Source organism: Quercus suber, unplaced genomic scaffold (genome assembly GCF_002906115.3).
Source record: "Quercus suber isolate HL8 unplaced genomic scaffold, Cork oak 2.0 scaffold_343, whole genome shotgun sequence".
NCBI classification, from domain to species: domain Eukaryota; kingdom Viridiplantae; phylum Streptophyta; class Magnoliopsida; order Fagales; family Fagaceae; genus Quercus; species Quercus suber.
This window is the reverse complement of record NW_027069795.1, coordinates 267,509-289,023: the sequence shown is the minus strand read 5'-3', so window position 1 is coordinate 289,023 and position 21,515 is coordinate 267,509. Positions and strand designations below refer to the sequence as shown.

Genomic DNA, 21,515 nt, shown 5'->3' with positions numbered 1-21,515 from the left:
GATCTATATTCTGATTCTGCTGAAGACGGAGATACTGTTTGTTGCTTCTTAGACTTCCATGAAGTCAAGGAGTCACCAAGGAAGACACAAAACCCAGTCACTGACCTCCTAGTATCAGGGCAAGAGGCCCAATCTGCATCTGCAAAGGCCTTTAAGTGCAGATCTGACTTGCTTGAGAAAAATAGTCCTTGCCCCGGTGTACCCTTGAGGTATTGTAGAACTTTGTTAGTTGCATGTAAGTGTGGTTCTCTAGGATGTGCCATGAATTGGCTCAATCTGTGTACTGCAAAAGTTATATTAGGCCTAGTTATAGTTAGGTATAATATCCTCCCTATTAACCTTCTATATGAACTAGGATCTTTCAATTCCTTCCCTTCATACTTGCTAAGTTTGAGGTTTTGATCCATTGGTATTCTTGTTGGCTTGCAACCTGTCATACCAGCATTACCCAACACTTCAAGTGTGTATTTCCTTTGACACAAATTGATGCCATCTGGATTCCTTGCCACGTCAAGACCCAAGAAGAACTTTAGATCTCCTAAGTCCTTTAACTTGAATTTCTGATCTAGTAAAACCTTCAATTCATCCACTGCATGCTTATTATTGCTAGCAATTAAGATATCATCTACATATACCAATAGAGCAATAAAAGAAGTAGAATTCTTCTTGGTGAACAAAGAATAATCAGCTTTGGACTGTGTAAAACCTAAAAGAAGTAAGGCATTGGAAAACTTTGCAAACCATTGTCTTGAAGCTTGCTTAAGTCCATATAAAGACTTAGTAAGTTTACATACCAGCCCCCCCTTGCTGTGGAAGCCTGGTGGTAAATCCATATAGACCTCCTCCTTCAAATCACCATGAAGGAAGGCATTGTTGACATCAAGTTGACAAAGGTACCAGTCTTGCACAGTAGCCACGGCAAGAAGACACTTGACAGAAACTAGCTTGGCAACAGGGGAAAATGTCTCAAGATAGTCTAGACCTTCCTTTTGGGTGAAGCCCTTAGCCACCAATCTGGCTTTATACCTCTCTACAAACCCATCAGACTTGTACTTCACCTTATACACCCATTTACAACCAATGGGTCTTTTATGAGATGGAAGAGGAGTAAGGGACCAAGTGTTGTTAGCTTCAAGGGTAGAAATCTCAGCTCCCATAGCTTCTCTCCACTTGGGATCCTGAACCGCTTGATGATAGAACTTGGGCTCCACAATGGAGGAAATCACATTACAGAAGTGGGAATGTTTAGTGGACAATCTGTAAGAAGACAAATGGGCAGAAAAAAGGAAAGCAGTACAAGAGGAATGAGACACCTGGTTACACTGATAGGCCTACAAATAGGCAGGTTTATGACTAAGCCTAGTGGATTTTCGAAGAGGAGGTGCATAAGTGGGAGTGGAAGAAAGTTGAACAATAGGATCAGTGGGAGATGGAGGGGACTGATCAAGAGAATCAACGGGTTGAACAGATTGAATAGGAGGAATATCAGAAGACAAAGGAACAGGTAAAGAACCAATCAAAATGGAAGAATTAGGGGCAGATGGATCTGCACTAGGGGAAGGAATGGGATGCTCAGCAAGAGGAGTAGTGTCTGTGGGAGGAAGAGGAACAGAAATTGAAGAATAAGAAGAATCAAGACCTGGAGAAGATGGGGGAAACAAAGGAACAGACAAAGAAAGTGGTAATGAAGAAGAAGAAGATTGAGAAAAAGGGAAAATAGACTCATGGAAAACCACATCTCGAGAAATGGAAATTTTTCTAGAATGAAGATCAAGAACTTTGTAACCCTTCACATTAAAAGGATAACCTAGAAAGACACAAGGAATAGCTCTAGACTCAAACTTTAACCTGTGAACAGAAGGGGTAGAAACAAAACATAGGCAACCAAAGACTCTTAGATGATTAAAAGAGGGTGGCTTATGAAAAAGGAGTTCAAAAGGGGATTTATTATTTAACAAAGGTGTAGGCAACCTGTTAATGAGATAAATTGCTGTTAAAAGACAATCACCCCAATAAGCTGAAGGAAGATTGGATTGAAATTTGAGGGATCTAGCTTCATTCAAAAGATGTTGATGCTTTCTTTCAACCACAGAATTTTGCTGAGGTGTATAAGCACAACTCTTTGGATGTATAATGCCATGATCACCATAAAAATCAAGCAAAGAAAACTCAGGGGCATTATCTGATCAGATTGTCTTAATACCAATGTTAAATTGAGTTAAAATCATGTTATAGAAGGATATTAAGAGATGTTTAACATCAGATTTTGCCTTCATGAGGTAAACCCAAGTAGACCTTGTGGCATCATCAACAATGGTAAGGAAAAGCTTAAAACCATCATGTGTGTATATAGAATATGGACCCCATACATCCACATGAATTAAAGAAAATGGCTCAGCACACATATTATTAAGAGAAGGAAAGGATAACCTCTTTTGCTTAGCCAATGGGCAAATAGTACACACATCAGTACATTTAGGAGAGAATGAAGGTAAAACATCCTTTAAAACTGACAGTTTATGAAAAGAAGGGTGTCCTAATCTAAAATGCCATAAAATTGACATATCTTTATTTGATACAGAAGCTGAAAGGGCTGACTTGAGGTTCTTATTGGTGGAAGCAAGATCAGATAGAGAAGGTGCAGTCCTAGAATTGGATTTCTGTAGCAAATACAGACCGTTTTGGACTTTACCCACTCCAATCGTCTTCCAGCAAGAAAGGTCCTGAATGAAACAAAATTGAGATAGGAACACAAGACAAAGAGGAAAACTATGTGTGAGTTGACTAATAGACAAGAGATTGAATGAGAAAGATGGAATGCAAAGCATATTTTCAAGAATGAGAAAATTGGAGAGTTTAACAGTACCAACATGAGTGACATGTGTTGATTCACCATTTGGTAATTCAACAACACAATTAGTAACAGTAGTGTAAGTTTGAAAGAAAGAGATAGAACAGATAATGTGATCACTAGCTCCAGTGTCCATAACCCAGGTACTATTACCAAAAGCAATCCTATTCACAAGCTTAGCAAAAAATATGGAATGCTTGAGATTACCTGCCAATGGTGTAGACTGAGATGTTGAAGCTTGGTTGAAGGAAACATTGTTAGCCATGGCAATTGGGTTGTCCTGAGCATTAGACCCTCCAATCATAGCAAGCAATTTCTGGCATTGCTCCATGGTAAATGGAAAAGATGACTGTGTGGTAGCAGCAGCTGAGTCTTGAACAGAATCAAGAGACAAAACTTGATTTGCCTATGCCTTGATCTTGTATCCAGGGGGATATCCATGGATTTTGTAACACTTCTCAACAGTGTGACCAAGCAATCCACAGTGACTGCAAATAGGCCTCTCCTTTCCTTTCTTGAATGTCTTGGAACTATGAATGATTGCCTTTGCTGCAAGGGCTGTGGATTCAACAAAGGGACCATTGCTGCTGCCTTGTCTAATTGACCTTTGCTTTTCATCTTGAATCAACAAGGAGTACACTTTATGAACTGATGGAATGGGATCCATCAACAGTATTTGACCTCGGATGTGAGAGAAAGAATCATTGAGACCCATCAGAAGTTGCATGATGGCTTCTCTATGATGAAGATTGGAAATCTTTTCATTCACATGACATGTACACTTCTCGCACGAACAAAGAGGTACTGGCTCATAATTCTGTATGTCATCCTATAAAATTGAAAGGCTTGTGAAGTAATCACTCACAGAGAGCTCACCCTGAGAGAAACTAGCAATGTCCTTTTGTAATTGATAGATTCTCGGGCCATTCCCTTGAGAAAACATGGTTTGAAGCTTCTTCCAAACTTCTTTGGCAGTCTTGCGATGCACCAAGCTCGTTGCGATTTTGTGGGAAACGCAATTGATGATCCAGGAGACCACAATGTCATTGCATCGTGCCCAGCTTTGAACAAAGAGAGGAATTTTCTCCATTGCTGAAGTCAGAGAAACAGAGCCATCAATCAACCAAAACTTGGTTTTGATTCTGAGAGCTCTTTCCATTGATCGTGCCCATGTGGAGTAATTTTCTTCTCCAATCAGTGGTTGAGCAACGAGAATTGCACCAGGACTTTCAGCGTGATGAAGAAAAAAAGGGTGAGATTCATCAATGGTGATGCATGCAGATGCTTGATCAGAAGACGCCATGGATGAAAGCTTCGAAGAAGGAAACCCTAGCTTTTGAGAAGATGAGATTCTTGTTGAAGAATCTAAGCAGAAGCAGAAAATCGCTCTGATACCATATCAAAAAACAGAGGAAAACAGAAAAATCTGAAATGAATTTTGTATATTTGACTTAATGAATTACAAAGAGGGAAACTGTATATATATATACATCAGAGGTCCAATAACAAACTAACCAACTGACAGTTACTACACGTGCTAATACACTAACAACTTCTACACGTGCTGATCATATGCCTATTACTAAATATCTATATACAAGACTTAAGCTACAAGCCGTTTATGCTGCTATAGATCAGTAATGTCGTTCTGCCCTTTGGTGCTCTTCTTCATTTCTTTGTCCTTGCTTCTACCAATTCTTTTGCTATCTTGACATAGATAAAGAAAAAGGAAAAAAGAGAATGAGAAAGAATATATTATAAATATTTTTTTTAAAAAGGAATAAAGACAGAAGAAAGAGGAGGCTGACAGAAAAGAAGAAAAATGATAAAGCAGAGAGACAAAAGAAGAAAAAAAAAAAAAAGAGAAGGAGATAAAAAAGGGTGGGTATAAAATAAGAGAAAAGATAAAGGAAATATGAGTAAAAAAGAATGAATAGGAAAAAGATCAGAAGCTCCGAGCGGCCGAGCCAATTTTTAAAATCTATCAAAATGTTCCTTAAACATTGGGAATATTCTAATGGGGTGTATATAACGTAGAATGAGCTTTAGCAAAGCACTAAAAACACTTGCATGCATTATGTATGATGTATCTCTGAAATTTTTTCTTAGCTCTTCAACTTTTCTCTGGACATGGAATGTTTTTCTCAGCACTACCAATTTATGTCTGAGAAGTTTTTCCCAACATAAGGGAAATTCTAGTTTTTGGTTTGTCTAAGTTAAGTTTTCGGTGTTTTATTTGTTTAAAACGAAATCAAAAAATGGTCTTAATATATTATTTGATGAGCAAAATAAACAAATAAGCTACTTTTTATTTTGTTTTTGTTTTTAGTTAATGATGTGTAACCACTTACCAGTTAAACTAGGGACAAAATGGGTTTTTACCATTTTAAAAAAAAAAATTCAGCATTTTGCCCCATTTCCCAAACTAATTAGGGAAAGACCCATCTTTTGAAACTCGATTTATGATAAATCGAGTTAGGCCCTATAGTGGCGTTTTTAAAGAGCTTATAGAGATATTTTCAGGACCTATAATGGTATTTTGTAACTCGACCTCTATAAAATCGAGTTATAGGCAAAAAAAATAAAAATTGTTTTCCTATAACTCGATTTCATGGAGGTTGAGTTACAAAATGCTATTATAGGTCCTGAAAATGTCACTATAGGTACTTAAAAACACTGCTATAAGGCTCCATTTTTTTTTTAATAACTCGATTTATCATAAATCAAGTTACAAAAAAGGGACATTTCCCTAATTAGAAAGAGGGAAAAATGTTGGATTGTTTTTTTAAAATGGGCAAAAGCCAATTTTTTCCGTTAAACTAGGTTACCAGCTGACTAGGATCCACAATTGCCAAAAAAAAGTTAAGTTTCTTTTTTTTTTTTTTTTTTTCTTTTTTTTGGTATTTTCACATTTTCAAGAATGAGAAAATTGGAGAGTTTAACAGTACCAACATGAGTGACATGTGCTGATTCACCATTTGGTAATTCAACAACACAATTAGTAACAGTAGTGTAAGTTTGAAAGAAAGAGATAGAACAGATAATGTGATCACTAGCTCCAGTGTCCATAACCCAGGTACTATTACCAAAAGCAGTCCTATTCACAAGCTTAGCAGAAAATATGGAATGCTTGAGATTACCTGCCAATGGTGTAGACTGAGATGTTGAAGCTTGGTTGAAGGAAACATTGTTAGCCATGGCAATTGGGTTGTCCTGAGCGTTAGACCCTCCAATCATAGCAAGTAATTTCTGGCATTGCTCCATGGTAAATTGAAAAGATGACTGTGTGGTAGCAGCAGCTGAGTCTTGAACGGAATCAAGAGACAAAACTTGATTTGCCCATGCCTTGGTCTTGTATCCAGGGGGATATCCATGGATTTTGTAACACTTCTCAATAGTGTGACCAAGCAATCCACAGTGACTGCAAATAGGCCTCTCCTTTCCTTTCTTGAATGTCTTGGAACCATGAATGATTGCCTTTGCTGCAAGGGCTGTGGATTCAACAAAGGGACCATTGCTACTGCCTTGTCCAATTGACCTTTGCTTTTCATCTTGAATCAACAAGGAGTACACTTTATCAACTGATGGAATGGGATCCATCAACAGTATTTGACCTCGGATGTGAGAGAAAGAATCATTGAGACCCATCAGAAGTTGCATGATGGCTTCTCTGTGATGAAGATTGGAAATCTTTTCATTCACATGACATATACACTTCTCACACGAACAAAGAGGTATTGGCTCATAATTTTGTATTTCATCCCATAAAATTGAAAGGCTTGTGAAGTAATCACTCACAGAGAGCTCACCCTGAGAGAAACTGGCAATGTCCTTTTGCAATTGATAGATTCTCGAGCCATTCCCTTGAGAAAACATGGTTTGAAGCTTCTTCCAAACTTCTTTGGCAGTCTTGCGATGCACCAAGCTCGTTGCGATTTTGGGGGAAACGCAATTGATGATCTAGGAGACCACAATGTTGCATCGTGCCCAGCTTTGAACGAAGAGAGGAATTTTCTCCATTGCTGAAGTCAGAGAAACAGAGCCATTAATCAACCAAAACTTGGTTTTGATTCTGAGAGCTCTTTCCATTGATCGTGCCCATGTGGAGTAATTTTCTTCTCCAATCAGTGGTTGAGCAACGAGAATTGCACCAGGACTTTCAGTGTGATGAAGAAAGAAAGGGTGAGATTCATCAATGGTGATGCATGCAGATGCTTGATCAGAGCTTTGAAGAAGGAAACCCTAGCTTTTGAGAAGATGAGATTCTTGTTGAAGAATCTAAACGGAAGCAGAAAATCGCTCTGATACCATATCAGAAAACAGAGGAAAACAGAAAAATCTGAAATGAATTTTGTATATTTGACTTAATGAATTACAAAGAGGTAAACTGTATATATATATACATTAGAGGTCCAATAACAAACTAACCAACTGACAGTTACTACACGTGCTAATACACTAACAACTTCTACACGTGCTGATCATATGCCTATTACTAAATATCTATATACAAGAGCTACAAGCCGTTTATGCTGCTTTAGATCAGTAATGTCATTCTGCCCTTTGGTGCTTTTCTTCATTTCTTTGTCCTTGCTTCTACCAATTCTTTTGCTATCTTGACATAGATAAAGAAAAAGGAAAAAAGAGAATGAGAAAGAATATATTATAAATATTTTTTTAAAAAAGGAATAAAGACAGAAGAAAGAGGAGGCTGATAGAAAAGAAGAAAAATGATAAAGCAGAGAGACAAAAGAAGAAAAACAAAAGAGAAGGAGATAAAAAAGGGTGGGTATAAAATAAGAGAAAAGATAAAGGAAATATGAGTAAAAAAGAATGAATAGGAAAAAGATTAGAAGCTCCGAGCGGCCGAGCCAATTTTTAAAATCTATCAAAATGTTCCTTAAACATTGGGAATATTCTAATGGGGTGTATATAACGTAGAATGAGCTTTAGCAAAGCACTAAAAACACTTGCATGCATTATGTATGATGTATCTCTGAAAGTTTTTCTTAGCTCTTCAACTTTTCTTTGGACATGGAATGTTTTTCTCAGCACCACCAATTTATGTCTGAGAAGTTTTTCCCAACACAAGGGAAATTCTAGTTTTTGGTTTGTCTAAGTTAAGTTTTCGGTGTTTTATTTGTTTAAAACGAAATCAAAAAATGGTCTTAATATATTATTTGATGAGCAAAATAAACAAATAAGCTACTTTTTATTTTGTTTTTGTTTTTAGTTAATGATGTGTAACCACTTACCAGTTAAACTAGGGACAAAATGGGCTTTTACCCTTTTTAAAAAAAAATTCAGCATTTTGCCCCATTTCCCAAACTAATTAGGGAAAGGCCCATCTTTTGAAACTCGATTTATGATAAATCGAGTTAGGCCCTATAGCGGCGTTTTTAAAGAGCTTATAGCGACATTTTCAGGACCTATAATGGTATTTTGTAACTCGACCTCTATAAAATCGAGTTATAGGCAAAAAAAATAATTTTTTTTTTTCCTATAACTCGATTTCATGGAGGTTGAGTTACAAAATGCTATTATAGGTCCTGAAAATGTCACTATAGGTACTTAAAAACACCGCTATAAGGCTCCATTTTTTTTTAATAACTCGATTTATCATAAATCAAGTTACAAAAAAGGGACATTTCCCTAATTAGTTTGAGAAAGAGGGAAAAATGTTGGATTGTTTTTTTAAAATGGGCAAAAGCCAATTTTTTTCCGTTAAACTAGGTTACCAGCTGACTAGGATCCACAACTGCCAAAAAAAGTTAAGTTTGTTTTCTTTTTTCTTTTTCTTTTTGGTATTTATTTAATGATTTTTTACCAGTTAAGTTTTGACATGTCACATTATATTCCATGTTTTCCTTTTTAATTTAACATTTTTAACATTTAGGTTATACAATAACATTTTTTTTTCTTTCCAAAATACAATAACATGTTGACAAATGTTAATGACAATGTTAACACATGTAACAATGAACATTAACTCCAAAATAGACATCATGCCTTCAAAAACTTCAAAGCATCATAGAAGGATCGTAATAAAAAACACGTTCATTTGTTTCCTTATATGTCCGTAAATTACACGGAAAAGTCGCATAAATTTTTTAGTTGAATGCATGCATGCACTGATCCAACCAAGCCATCATAAGTTTGTCAAACAGTTTCATTAAAAAATGTTAGGTTCTAAAACTTTAGGAACTAATGTATTAGAACTTCACTTTGTATTTGTTGGCAAATCATGATCAAAACATAGAGTCTAGGTTTAGGCTTGCTCAAAGTTTGGTTCGATGTAAAGTTGGAATCTGAGTAATTGCAGGAATTACTATTCAAAATTTGCAAGGCTCAATCGATCGAAAGTTAGACTTGATCGATTGAAACATGTGCATTAGTAATTTTCTGCAGAATTATTAAACCAGCCTAAGCCCATATGACGTGTAGGGTTAAGTGTTTTACTCCAAGTGTAACAGGAAAAACCCTAGCTATGTTTTAGAAGTCTTTGTTGAATTGTGTGTTGAATCTTTTGTGAAATCTGAGAGGTGTTGACCTTCATACACACACATAGAGTTATCAAGATTAAGATTCACGTTAAGAACTTGATGATTGCTTCAGTTGCTGCATAAAGAACTTTCAAAAAGATCTAAAAACTTTGAGTGGAGTCTTAAAGCCATAAGTAAGAGAATTTGTGGTTGTTGCAGATCAAGGAAAGAGGTATTCCGTAGACTCAAAGCTGTCACGTGGTCGTAGTAGTAAGTATTCTACATGAGGTAGTAATAGGATGTTAGTGGTCTTAGTCTTATTGTACAAACTTCAATTCTTTTATAGTAGATTTGTTTTTATCTTGAGGATAGCTAGGTTAATTCCTCCCCAAGGTTTTTACCGGTTAGGTTTTCCTGGTCATCAAATTTGTGTGTTCTTTATTTTCCGCATTATATTTGTTTTACACATATTGATTTAACCTAGATTTAATTAACAAACTTGTTAATCAACTTGGCTTAATATTAGTTTAAACATATTGTGTTAAGGGTTCTAAAAACTTAACAAGTGGTATCAAAGCAGGTTAGTTCTTGTGTTAGATCTCTTGATCTAAGAGTTGATTCTTGACTCCTGTTGTCATGAAACATAGTCACTCTCTTGTGATCCCTCCTCACTTTGATGGGAATAAGCATCCTTATTAGAAAGTAAGGACGAAAGTCTTCCTGAAATCTATAGATGAGAGAGTGTAGAATTTCGTAGAATACGGACAGGAGAAACCGACAACTCCTGTTAGTGAGTGGTCAATGTTCCAAAAAGAAGCAGCCACTTTTAATAGCAGATCCGTGAATGCTATTTTTAATGCTGTTCCTACGGAGGAGTTTAGGAGAATCTCAAATGTTGAGGTTACTTATACTGCTTGGAAAATTCTCCAAACTGTGCATGAGGGCACAAGGGCAGTTAAAATAAACAAGTTACAGCAGTAATGACTAGATTTGAAAGCATTAGGATGTCTGATGATGAATGTTTTGATGAATTTTATGCTAAACTTAATGATATTGTTAATTATGCATATAATTTGGGTGAAATTTGTGATCAACCTAAGATTGTTATGAAGATACTTAGATCCTTAATTAAGGAATTTAAACCCAAAGTGACTGCCATTACTGAAAGCAAGGATATGGACTCGATCCTTGTTGATAAACTTGTAGGATCTCTTCAATCCTATGAGTTAGACCTACCTAAAACAAACAAATTCAAATCAATGGCTCTTAAGTTATTTGATGATGTTGATGACAATGGATTTGATGATAAACTCTCTTCGACAGAGATTGCATATCTTGCCAAGAACTTTAGAAACTTTCTTAGGAATAACAACAGAAGGGTAAGAGGTAGAAACAATGTTGAACCTAAGAATTTTAAGAAAAATGAACCAACTAAAATCAATAATGCTGAAAAATCAAAAGAAAAAGTTGATCAGTCTTCTAATAATTCTTTAGGTCAACAATGTTTTGGTTGTTAAGGGTATGGTCATGTGAAATCTAAATGTCCAACATTTTTGAGATCAACGGGTAAAGCTATGGCTGCAACCCTTAGTAATGGTAAAGTTTCTGATCACAAGTCTGGAAGTGATGAAGATTGAAACTTTTTTGCCTTCACAGCTACTGCTGTAGTTGATGAAAGTATTTTAGTTAAAGAGAACCCTTTTGATGGGGAACTCTCTGAGTATGCTGACTTGCAAGAAGTTTATAATAAGTTATGCAAGGTTGCTGCAAAGGATGCAATGAGTGTAGACTTAGGGCTAAAGAAGATTGCCACTCTTAGACTTGAAAAATAAAACTTTTTGTTGAATTTGCTTGATGCTAATGAACTGGTTAATAAGGTGAAGACTGAAAATATAATGTTCCTTGATAAGATTAAGAATCTAGAACTAGAATTATCTGTTGCTAGAGAACAAACAAATAGGCCTTGCTAGTTCTAAACTTGATCATATGTTGAGTGTTCAGAAGTCTCTCTTAATCAAAATGGGTTTAGGCTTTATTGATAGCATCTCTATGTCTGAAAAACATTCCACAAATTTTGTTCATTTTTCTGAGCCATCAAAGATAGAGGTTGATCTTAAAGAGTCTAAGCCCAAGAATCCTAACCTCCCTAAGGACAAGAAGCATGATAGACATTTACGGGTTTGTCATTTTTGTGGAAAGGCTAGAAATACTCTCTAAATATATATATATATGTGTGTGTGTGTGTGTGTGTGTGTGTGTGTGTGTGTGTGTATGTGTGTGTGTGGGGATAAAATCCCAAGATCTTATATTGAGCCTTGGGCCCTATTTGAGGATGTGAGTACGTCTAAGGAGGAGTAAACTATTGGGAAAGGCCCTAGAGTGAAGAATCATGTAAGGAAAGGATAAGGGAATATAGTCCGAGGAGTGTACCCTTCTCGGATACGATGAATATCAGTCAAGCAAGTACTTTGGCGATTCAGGTGACCTTCCTGAAAGTTCCAATGATAAGGATGAACTTCAGGCATGTACAAAGATGATAAGAATACTGAAATATCTAAAAGAAAAGCTGCTCTCACCGCATTAAATGCACTGCAGCCACTTTTTTGGCCGCATTTATGTGGAGAAGACCCTTGAACAGTGCAGTCTCAACCACCACCATTCATAGAGACCAAAAGAAGATGACTGATGGGACATATACTCAAGTGAAAACTTAGATGATTAACAAGTGTATGATCAGGATGATCTAAGAGGAAACTATATAATGTAAAAGACCTCCCATAAGATGGGGATCGAAAAAAGATAGAGAGAGAGGAGAGAAGAAGAATCACTATAGCAATAAGGATTATTTTAGCTTTCAGGAACAATTTGATTCATAATTCATCTCCTCGGATAACAACTTAATCAAGTTTTAAGTGTGTTTTTTTGTGCTTATTCGTCTTTTATATCGTTTTTAACCGTTGTCCAATTCATATATTGTCCAGCTCTTTCACCCACTCTCTACAAATTTATTGTATTGGGCTCGTTGGGTTTATATCCCATCTCTTTTGGGCTTAGGCTACAAATCGTGACCTCACAATTGGCCCCATCTGTGGGGAAGAGCTTGAGCGATAGTGAATGCAACGGCTAGCTATGGCAAAACCAGGTCCACAAAAAGCAGAGTCGAGGGCATCCCAACATGGCGATCCTTTCCTCAACCTCGAGTAGAGAGGTAACCATGAAGGGAGCGTATACACAATCCATGCTAAGAGGAGCTAATCACGTGGTGGTAGTCATGTCCTCATATAAAGAGTAATAGGGGCATGCAGTTGGAGATTGACCGGCTGAAGAAGGAGCTGCGCCATGCAAAAAGGAAGTGAGCTTCTCCTGATAGTGACTTTTCTTTTGATGATGAAAGAGATACTAGTTACAGGTGAAGGTCTCGAACTCCACCCAGTGAGTCTTTTTCTTACGAAGAGGAGCTCCAAAACGAACAGTGGTTTAAAAGCTTGCCACATAGGGATGTAGGAAATGACGTTATGAGTAGAACCCTATACCAAATCTCTAAGTCGCCTTTCACGTGTAGGATTAAGGAGGCGAAACTTCCCGATGTTTTCATCAGCCAACGTTAGCATTTACAACGGGCGAACAGACCCTGTTGAGCATGTGAGCCATTTCAACCAGAGAATGACTGTCTATTCCAAGGACGAGGCCTTGATGTGTAAGGTCTTTCCATTTAGTCTCGAACCTATCGTGATGAGATGGTTCGATGGCCTAAGAGCAGAATCCATAAATTCCTACCCCGAACTCACTCAGGTATTTGGTTCCCGATTTGTGACCTGCAAGAGAGTTCCTAGGTCGTTAGCTTCCCTCTTGTCCTTGAGCATGCAAGAGGGCGAGAACCTTAAAACGTATTCCAACAGATATTGGGAGTTGTTTAATGAGATTGAGGGTGACTTCGACGATGTGGCCATTCGTACATCTAAGCTTGGCCTGCCATCTGAGCATGGTTTAAGAAAATCCTTGGCTGGTCAGCTTGTTACCAATGTGCGTCAGCTCATGGACTGGATTGACAAGTATAAAAGGGTTGAAGAGGACCAGCAGTAAGGGAAGGGATAGGACAAGGTTGTCCTTCAGGAGAGGAGGAATTTTAGGTCTGATTGTTATAGTAATAATAAACTGTATAGGGATTTTGCTGGGCAGTCAGGATAAGCAAACCTCCAAGTAGTCAACGCTATTTTCAAAGAGCCAGTGCATAAAGTGTTGGAGAAAATTAAGAACGAGCCATTCTTCAAACGACCAAATAAGATGGTGGGAAACTCTGAAAGACACAATCATAATCTCTACTGCCAATACCATCAGGATCATGGGCATACCACAGAGGATTGTAGAAGTTTGTGGGATCATTTAGACCAACTTGTCTGCGAGGGCAAATTGAAACAACTTCTGCATCATTCCAGTGGCCAAGGAAGCCAAGCCAGCTCTAAACCTCGAAGAGATGATTCTTTAAGACCCCATTTGGGAACTATTAATGTCATCTTCTCTGCACTAGGGAGAACAGGATCCTGGCCGTCTAGGATAATGTCTGTGGCCCGCCTATCCACAGGAGACGTTAATCAAGATCTGAGGAGGGCTAAAAGAGAAATTCCACCAGTCCTGGGCTTCTTGGATGAGGATAAGATTGGGACTATCCAACCCCATGATGACGTTTTAGTGGTTACCCTCAGGATTGGAGGGTATTATGTGAAGAGGGTGATGGTGGACTAAGGCAGTGGAGCTGAGATAATGTACCCTGACCTTTATAAGGGGCTGAACTTAAAACCTGAGGACTTAACTCCCTATAGTTCTCCTCTGGTGAGTTTTGACGAAAAGATTGATGTCCAGAGGGGTCAAATACGATTACCTTTGCAAACTGGTTCGGATATAGTGGAAGTGGATTTCATTGTTGTAGATGCATATTCATCCTATACAGCGATCGTGGCCAGAACCTGGCTTCATGCACTAGGGGCTGTTTCTTCTACTCTGCACCAGAAGATTAAGTATTCAACTGAAGGCCGGGTTTAGGAAACTTTGGGAGATAAATCTGTGGCCAGAAGGTGCTTGGTGGCTGCTATACAGTATAAGCCCGAAACTTAGTCCTCGGCCCATCCAAGAGAAGACTTATAGCAATTAAAACACCCAGTGGCGCCCATCGATAAATCACCTGAGGAGACAAAATGTGAAGATTTGGTAAAGGTTGCTATTGGGGATGATCCAGAGAAGGTTTTTTCAAGTCAGCTCTCAGTTGCCACCTCAAGAGAAGGAAGAATTGGTAGAATTTCTCAGAAGGAACATAGATGTATTTGCTTGGAACGCCTATGAAGCCCTAGGAATGGATCCAAAATTTATCTGTCATCACCTGAATGTCAACCCACTGGTCATCCCTAAGAAACGGCCTCCTCGGCACCCATCCAAGGAGCATACTGATGCGGTACAAGAGGAAGTAACAAAGCTCAAGCAAGCTGGAGCTATTAAGGAGGTGTTTTATCTTGAATGGCTAGCTAATACTGTGGTGATGAAGAAGAAGAATGGGAAGTCACGAGTGTGCGTAGATTTCATAGACCTAAATAAGGCGTGTCCAAAAGATCCATTTTCTATGCCTAAAATAGATCAACTAGTGGATGCAACGGTAGGCCATCCTCGAATGAGCTTCCTAGATGCCTTTCAAGGCTATCACCAAATACCACTGGCCCAGAATGATTAAGAAAAGACTGCTTTTGTTACCCCCATTGGGAACTACTACTATAAGGTGTGCCATTTGGTTTGAAAAATGCAGGATCTATATACCAAAGAATGATGACGAGGATGTTTGAACCACAATTGGACAAAAACATTGAGGTCTACATAGATGACATGGTGGTGAAAAGCAAGGTAGTCTCGGAACATGTGGGCGACCTTTTGAACATTTTTGAAGTTCTTAGAAAGTACAAGCTGCGTTTAAACACCTCCACTCCTAATAAAGTGATGGAGCCTGAAGCCACGGTGTATAGTGAATGGATGGTTGTGACGAGAAGGAAGAAACCCAATAGGAATGGTAGAACCTACTCTAAAGGATGCGTTATGGGGGATGCTTGGGGGCAAGATGTGCCATCTCAGCCAAGGGATCCCCAGGCAATCCCTAGAGACATAGACCCTGACAACCAAAAAGATATGAAAAGAAAGGCTTTTGTGCCTAACGTGGGGAAGGACGAACTGCATGAAGGGGCAAGTCAAGGGAAGGCTTTTGTCGGTCAGAGGCCCCAAAGGGCAAAAAAGGTTTTTCCTACAAAGCTCCTAGTAAAGTGCCTAAACCTAAACATAGGAAACCTGTAGCTGACCATGTGGGTAATCGTAGCTCAGGATGGGAACAAAACAAATGGTCCCCAAAGCCCTTAGTTAGCACTAACCCCATCTTTAGTTTCGATGCTGGGTCCTCTAAAAATGACATCTCAAGACTTCCAATGGGCGAGATTGCTGAAGGGAAAAATAATCCCAGTAGGTAAATCAACAATTGTAGGAATCCAAAGGGACCCGACGAAGATTATGGGGTGGTACAATGCAGAAGAGATGGAGGCATGGAAGAACATCTTCCCTTTAAAAGAGGTTAGTGCTCACCTGGGTTACCTTCCTCTAACGGAAGAGGCGTGGCTCACCACTCCAAAAGCGTATTGGCACTTCTTGATAGATCAGCCAAAGTTTCCTCCCTTAATATCCCACCAGCAGGGGCATCTATTCTAACAACCCCTCTGCAAAAAAATCTCTAAGTGTCTTAGAGGAAATCCTTTTGGAACTTGTGATCTCACTGAGAAAATTTCTGCTAGAGAGACCCATCGAAATGGCTCTCATGGGGAATCTATTCAAGGTAAAGCTTCTGTAATTTTCGGTCCCATTGATAGCACTCATGCTGGATATATGCAGCAACCAAGGTCCGATGGAATTGCAGAGGGGAGATGAAGCCCAACTTCAAGAAGACAGCGATGGACCTTGTTGAATGGCACCAACCAGTCATTTTTGTTATTACAGAAACTCGAATTGATGGACTGGGAGCTAATAATATTATTAGGAGCCTTCCTTTTGATGGGATGTACTCAACAGAAACAATTGGGTTTGCAGAGGGTATCTGGCTTTTATGGCGCTCAGAATTTGTTGGAATGGACATCCTCTCGGCCACTAAACAAGAGATCCATGCCATTGTTCAGGTTAGATCCCTCTCTCAATCTTGGCTTCTTAGTGCTATTTATGGTAACCCCCATTTAAGGAAAGATGTTTGTTATGGAATAACATGAAACCGCTATCTGTGAGGCACAACCTTCCTTGGGTAATGATGGGGGATTTTGATGACGTTACTAAGGAAGAGGAGAAATTTGGGGGTAATGGGATTAGTAGTAGAAGGGTTAATACTTAAAATGAGTGCATGGATTTTTGCAACCTTTTTAATCTGGGATTTTCTGGCCCTAAGTTCATGTGGACAAATTGTCGTGATATTTATGACTTAATTCAACAACGGTTAGACAGAGTTTGGGTTAATTCTGGCTGGAAAACTTTCTACCCAGAGGCTATTGCTTCCCACTTAGCTCGAATCAACTCGAACCACTGCCCTTTCCTTCTATCTTTAGACCCCAATCTTGGTTAAAGGGGGGCTCATCCGTTTCAGTTTCAACTCATGTGGTTAAGCCACGATGGATTTCCTAGTGTTGTGAGGGAAAGCTAGGAAGGTAAACAACAAGATGTCTGTCAAGCGGTTGAAAGTTTCACTTAGAATGCTAAGGTTTGGAATAAGGAGGTCTTTGGAGACATTTTTTTGGAAGAAAAGGAACTTGACTGCAAGGCTTCTTGGGGTGGAGAAAGCCCTTGCAAATAACCCCTCACAAATAATGATTGATATTCATAAATCCCTCTTTGGAGAGATGGAGAAAATTCTTGCCTTGGAAGAGGAACTCTAGGGGATGAAAGCTAGGATTAACTGGCTTATCTAGGGTGAGAGGAACACCACCTTCATTTGCATTACCGCTCTGAATAGAAGGAGTAGGAATCGAATTGCTGGTATCAAAGATCTTGAAGGGTTGTTGATATTGATAGAGTTAAAGGGATTTTCCTTATGGGCTTTAAGGGACTCTACTCTTCTGATCAGGTCTTGTGTGATTGGATCCTGTAGTCTCCCCTAACCTTTGGTAATACTCTCTCGGATTTTGTGGCCCTCGACCTCTCTTTGTCTCCTTTGAATGTTGAGATCCTGTTTGCCCTTCAAAGCTCCTGGGCCTGACAGGCTTCATGCTGGGTTCTTTCAGAGGTTTTGGATGGTGATGGGGGGAGTCTATGAAATTGGAAGTTAAAAGGATTTTCCAAACAAAAGAAATTCCCCCTCGGCTTTCTAAAACCCTTATAGCTCTGTTACCTAAGCAATTAGGCCTATTAGCCTTTGCAATGCCTTATATAAAATTGTATCCAAATTTCTGGTCCTTAGATTGAAACACCTCATGCCAAACCTTATTTCCCCCTCCCAAACTGCTTTTGTAGCTGGTAGAAGAGGTACTGATAATGTTATTATGGCATAAGAAATTCTCTACTCCATGGAAAGAATGAAAGGGAGGACAAGATACATGATCATCAAGATCAACCTTGAAAAGGCTTACGATTGTATGGAATGGAGCTTTGTGAGGAACATGCTTCTTAATCTAAATTTTCATATGGAATTGGTGGAGTTGATTTTGATTTACATATCCATTACCTCGGTTTCCCTTCACTTTAATGGAGAACAACTTAAAGAATTTCAGCCTTCAAGAGGGCTAAGGCAATGGGATTCGATATCTCCTTACATATTTATCCTGTGCATGGAGTTCCTGAGCCCCTTGATCAACAAAAAGTGCAAAGATGGTAACTGGGGTTAGGTGAAAGCCTCAAGGAATGGGCCGGATTTCTCACACATTTTCTTTGTGGATGACCTCCTTTTCTTTGCTAAAGCTACGTAAGAAAATTGTGAAGCTATCTTGGAGGTCTTGGAGGAGTTTTGCTCCTTAACGGGTCAGAAAATAAGTAGTGCAAAGTCTAAAGTCTGTTTTTCTCCCAATGTGTTGGAAGAAGACGAGGCAGTTTTGGCTCAACAATTGGAATTATTGAGACAAACAACTTGGGTAAATATCTGGGATTTCCCCTCAGACACAAAGGAAGGAATCGAAACGAGTTCCAGTTTGTTATTGACCAAGTTTAGGCGAAGTTGGCTGGATGGAAATATCACTGCCTTTCCCCAGCTGGTAGTCTAGTGCTCCTCAAGGAAACTGTTACCCATATTGCTGATTACTATATGCAATGTTGTAAATTACCAGCTAGAATCTATGAGAGAATAGACAAGCTTTCTAGAGACTTCCTATAGGGCTCAAATGAGGAAAAAAGAAGACTTCATCTCATTGGTTAGGAGAAAGTGACCAATCCTACTTGTCTTGGTGCTCTCAGCATATTCCAAGCAAAGGCTAGAAACTTAGCCATTTTGGCTAAATTGTGTTGGAGAATTACTTCAAGCCCCGACGCTGCCTGGTTCCAAATGCTTAATGGAAAATACTTGACTCCTGCTAGATTTAATGAAAGGGGTAGAAAGTACCCTGCCTCTCGCACTTGGAGGGCTTGTAAGGAAGGGGACGTCATCTTTAACAAAGGGCTGAAATGGTCTATTTCTAATGGTGAAATGGTGAATGCTTGGGATGATTTTTGGCTTGCCTCGGGGCCGCATAGGAACCAAATCCAATTGGATTGCTGGCTTTGTTAGAAATATTGGCGCAGTGTCCAGTGCCATGGCGGAGCTCTGGGCCTCAAGGATGGCCTATCCTTGGCTAAGCAATTAAATCTCCTAAATGTTAACATTGAACTGGATGCTGAACTTATTATGCACTTACTTTCTAACCCCACCACTGTTAATCTTATGCTTAAACCTCTCTTTAATGACTGCAGGACCTTGATTAGATCGATGCCTAATTGCTCTATATCAAGCATCTTTTGAGAGGTAAACAGATGTTAGAATAGGATGGCAAAGATGGGAGTAGATCTTGTTACTGACTTCCAAATTTTGTATGAACCACTGCCTGTGGTGGATAATGCACTAGCTTTTGACAAAGCTGACCTTTTTTGTACTAGACTTGTTGCTTAATGTTATTTATCTCGTCTTTCACCCAAAAAAAAAAAAAAAAAAATTCCTTGACAAACGAAGCACAAGAATTTGTGGATTCTATTCACGAATAACCACAACAACGGACATCCAAAGTAGGAATCATATTACCGAGAATGACATACAATGAAGAGGAAATTAACACCCAATTCCCAAAAAATTTAAGCTTAAGCCTAAACCCTTCTTCGTTTACATTGTAAAACCCATAGGAAAATTAGATAGTCTCACTACTGGTTGATTGCCCACATAAAATTTACTAATTTCAGAAAAAGCTTATATTCAAAGAAGAATAAGATTTCTTAGACTCTTATTTCAATAGTGTCATCATTCTTTCTCTATTTGAATATTTTGAGAAGCTCTCTTTCTCAAATTATTTGTAGTTACATGCTAACTTAATTAGCTTATACATAGTTGGGGTTTCAACCTTATTTTCCAAAAATTCCTTTAATAATATCAATTTTAAAATTTAGCCCCTTAAAAAGGTTTACTTTACTACCTCACTTATTAAGTTTTTTTTTTTGGGTAATAAACGACTTCATAAACTAAAAGGAAGATGTTTGGTTTTTAGACCCCTTAAACAACAACATGATTAACTTAGTAAATTAGCCAAGTGATTAACTTAGTCAAATTATGCAGATCTAGGTTATCACAATCAAACAATCATATCAAGTATATAGCAGCGAAAATATAAATAACACAAAGATATGATGACCCAGGAAACCACACCGGTAAAACCCTGGGGAGGATTTGACCTAGTTATCCTCAAGGTAAACTTGAATCCACTATCTTGAAAGAATCGAAGTTCATACAATAAGACTTACAAGCCCCTACGCTCAACTCCTTATTGCTACCCACTAGTAGAACTTACCGATACGACCACGTGCAAACTTCGAATCCACAGACTCCTTCTTTCTTGAATTATTCAACAAGTACAAGCACACCCGCTTGTGTATTTTTAAGCTCTTATGGTAGTAAGTGAATGATCATCAAGTTCTTGAAAAAATCTCATCCTTGATAATCCTAAGCTTGTGTGAAGGAAAGCCCCTCACAGATCTCACAAGAGATTCACACAAACAGCAATATGAGCAACATCTAAAACGTGGCTAGGGTTTGCCTTACATACCTAGGGCAAAAACATTAAACCCTAAAAGTTTTAGGAGTTAGGGTTGAGTTGAAATTATGCAACGAAAACGCATTCTGCCCGAGATTCGATTGACCGAGCCTAAGCTTCGATCAATCGAGCCAGGCCGAAATGCACTATTAATTCTGCATTAGCTCGATTCTAACTTTACATAAAAGAACCAACTTTGAGCAAGTCTAGACAAGACTAATCAACCTATTTTGATCATTGTTTGCCAACAATACATATTAGAGTTCTAAATACATTAAATCCTAAGTCTTTAGAACCTAATAAACTCCCCCTTTGGCAATCCGTGACAAAACACGAACTAAAAGCTCAAAGTTTACAAAATAAAGCCCTTCACAAAACAAATTCAATCCTAACCACTATCTATCAGTTGCAAGTGTAGATAGCACCTCAATTGAATCAACCTGTATATTTCCTGAAACACTAAACAAGATGCATAAACGCATGTGTGGCAGAAAAACAGTAAATCAACAAATATGCAAACTAACTCTCCCCCTAAGTTAGATACAACAAAAACAATGTTAACTCCCCCTAAACAAAACATTCTTGTATTTTCCACACATATAAACTAACTCTCCCCATAAGTTAGATACAACAGAAATAATGTTAACTCTCCCTAAACAGAACATTCTTGTATTTTCCACACATATATGCTCACATTTCGTCTAAATCTCCCCCTTTTTGTCATGAATTGACAAAGATAACTCAAACAAAGAGTAACAAAGGCCAAGAGAAAATAGACAATCAAGGGAACACAAAACAATTCAACTCTATAGAAAATAGAGACAACTCCCGCTATGAAAAACAAAAGTTAAAAACAAGCTTCTCTCCCTATAAAAGTTTTGAGAGAAACAGTTTTGGGGAAAACATAGGAGGTAGGGAGAA

General features: G+C 38.4%; 1 long non-coding RNA gene across 1 annotated transcript in view; it reads left to right on the top strand.

Annotated features, from left to right (window-relative positions):
* The window catches only part of LOC136061709 (uncharacterized), a 41,040-nt gene extending 21,595 nt beyond the window's left edge, over window positions 1–19,445 (top strand). Inside the window, exon 3 of the long non-coding RNA XR_010623548.1 lies at window positions 19,270–19,445. This is a non-coding gene — a long non-coding RNA (uncharacterized LOC136061709). The remainder of the gene's footprint in view (window positions 1–19,269) is intronic.
* Window positions 19,446–21,515: the final 2,070 nt, after the last annotated feature.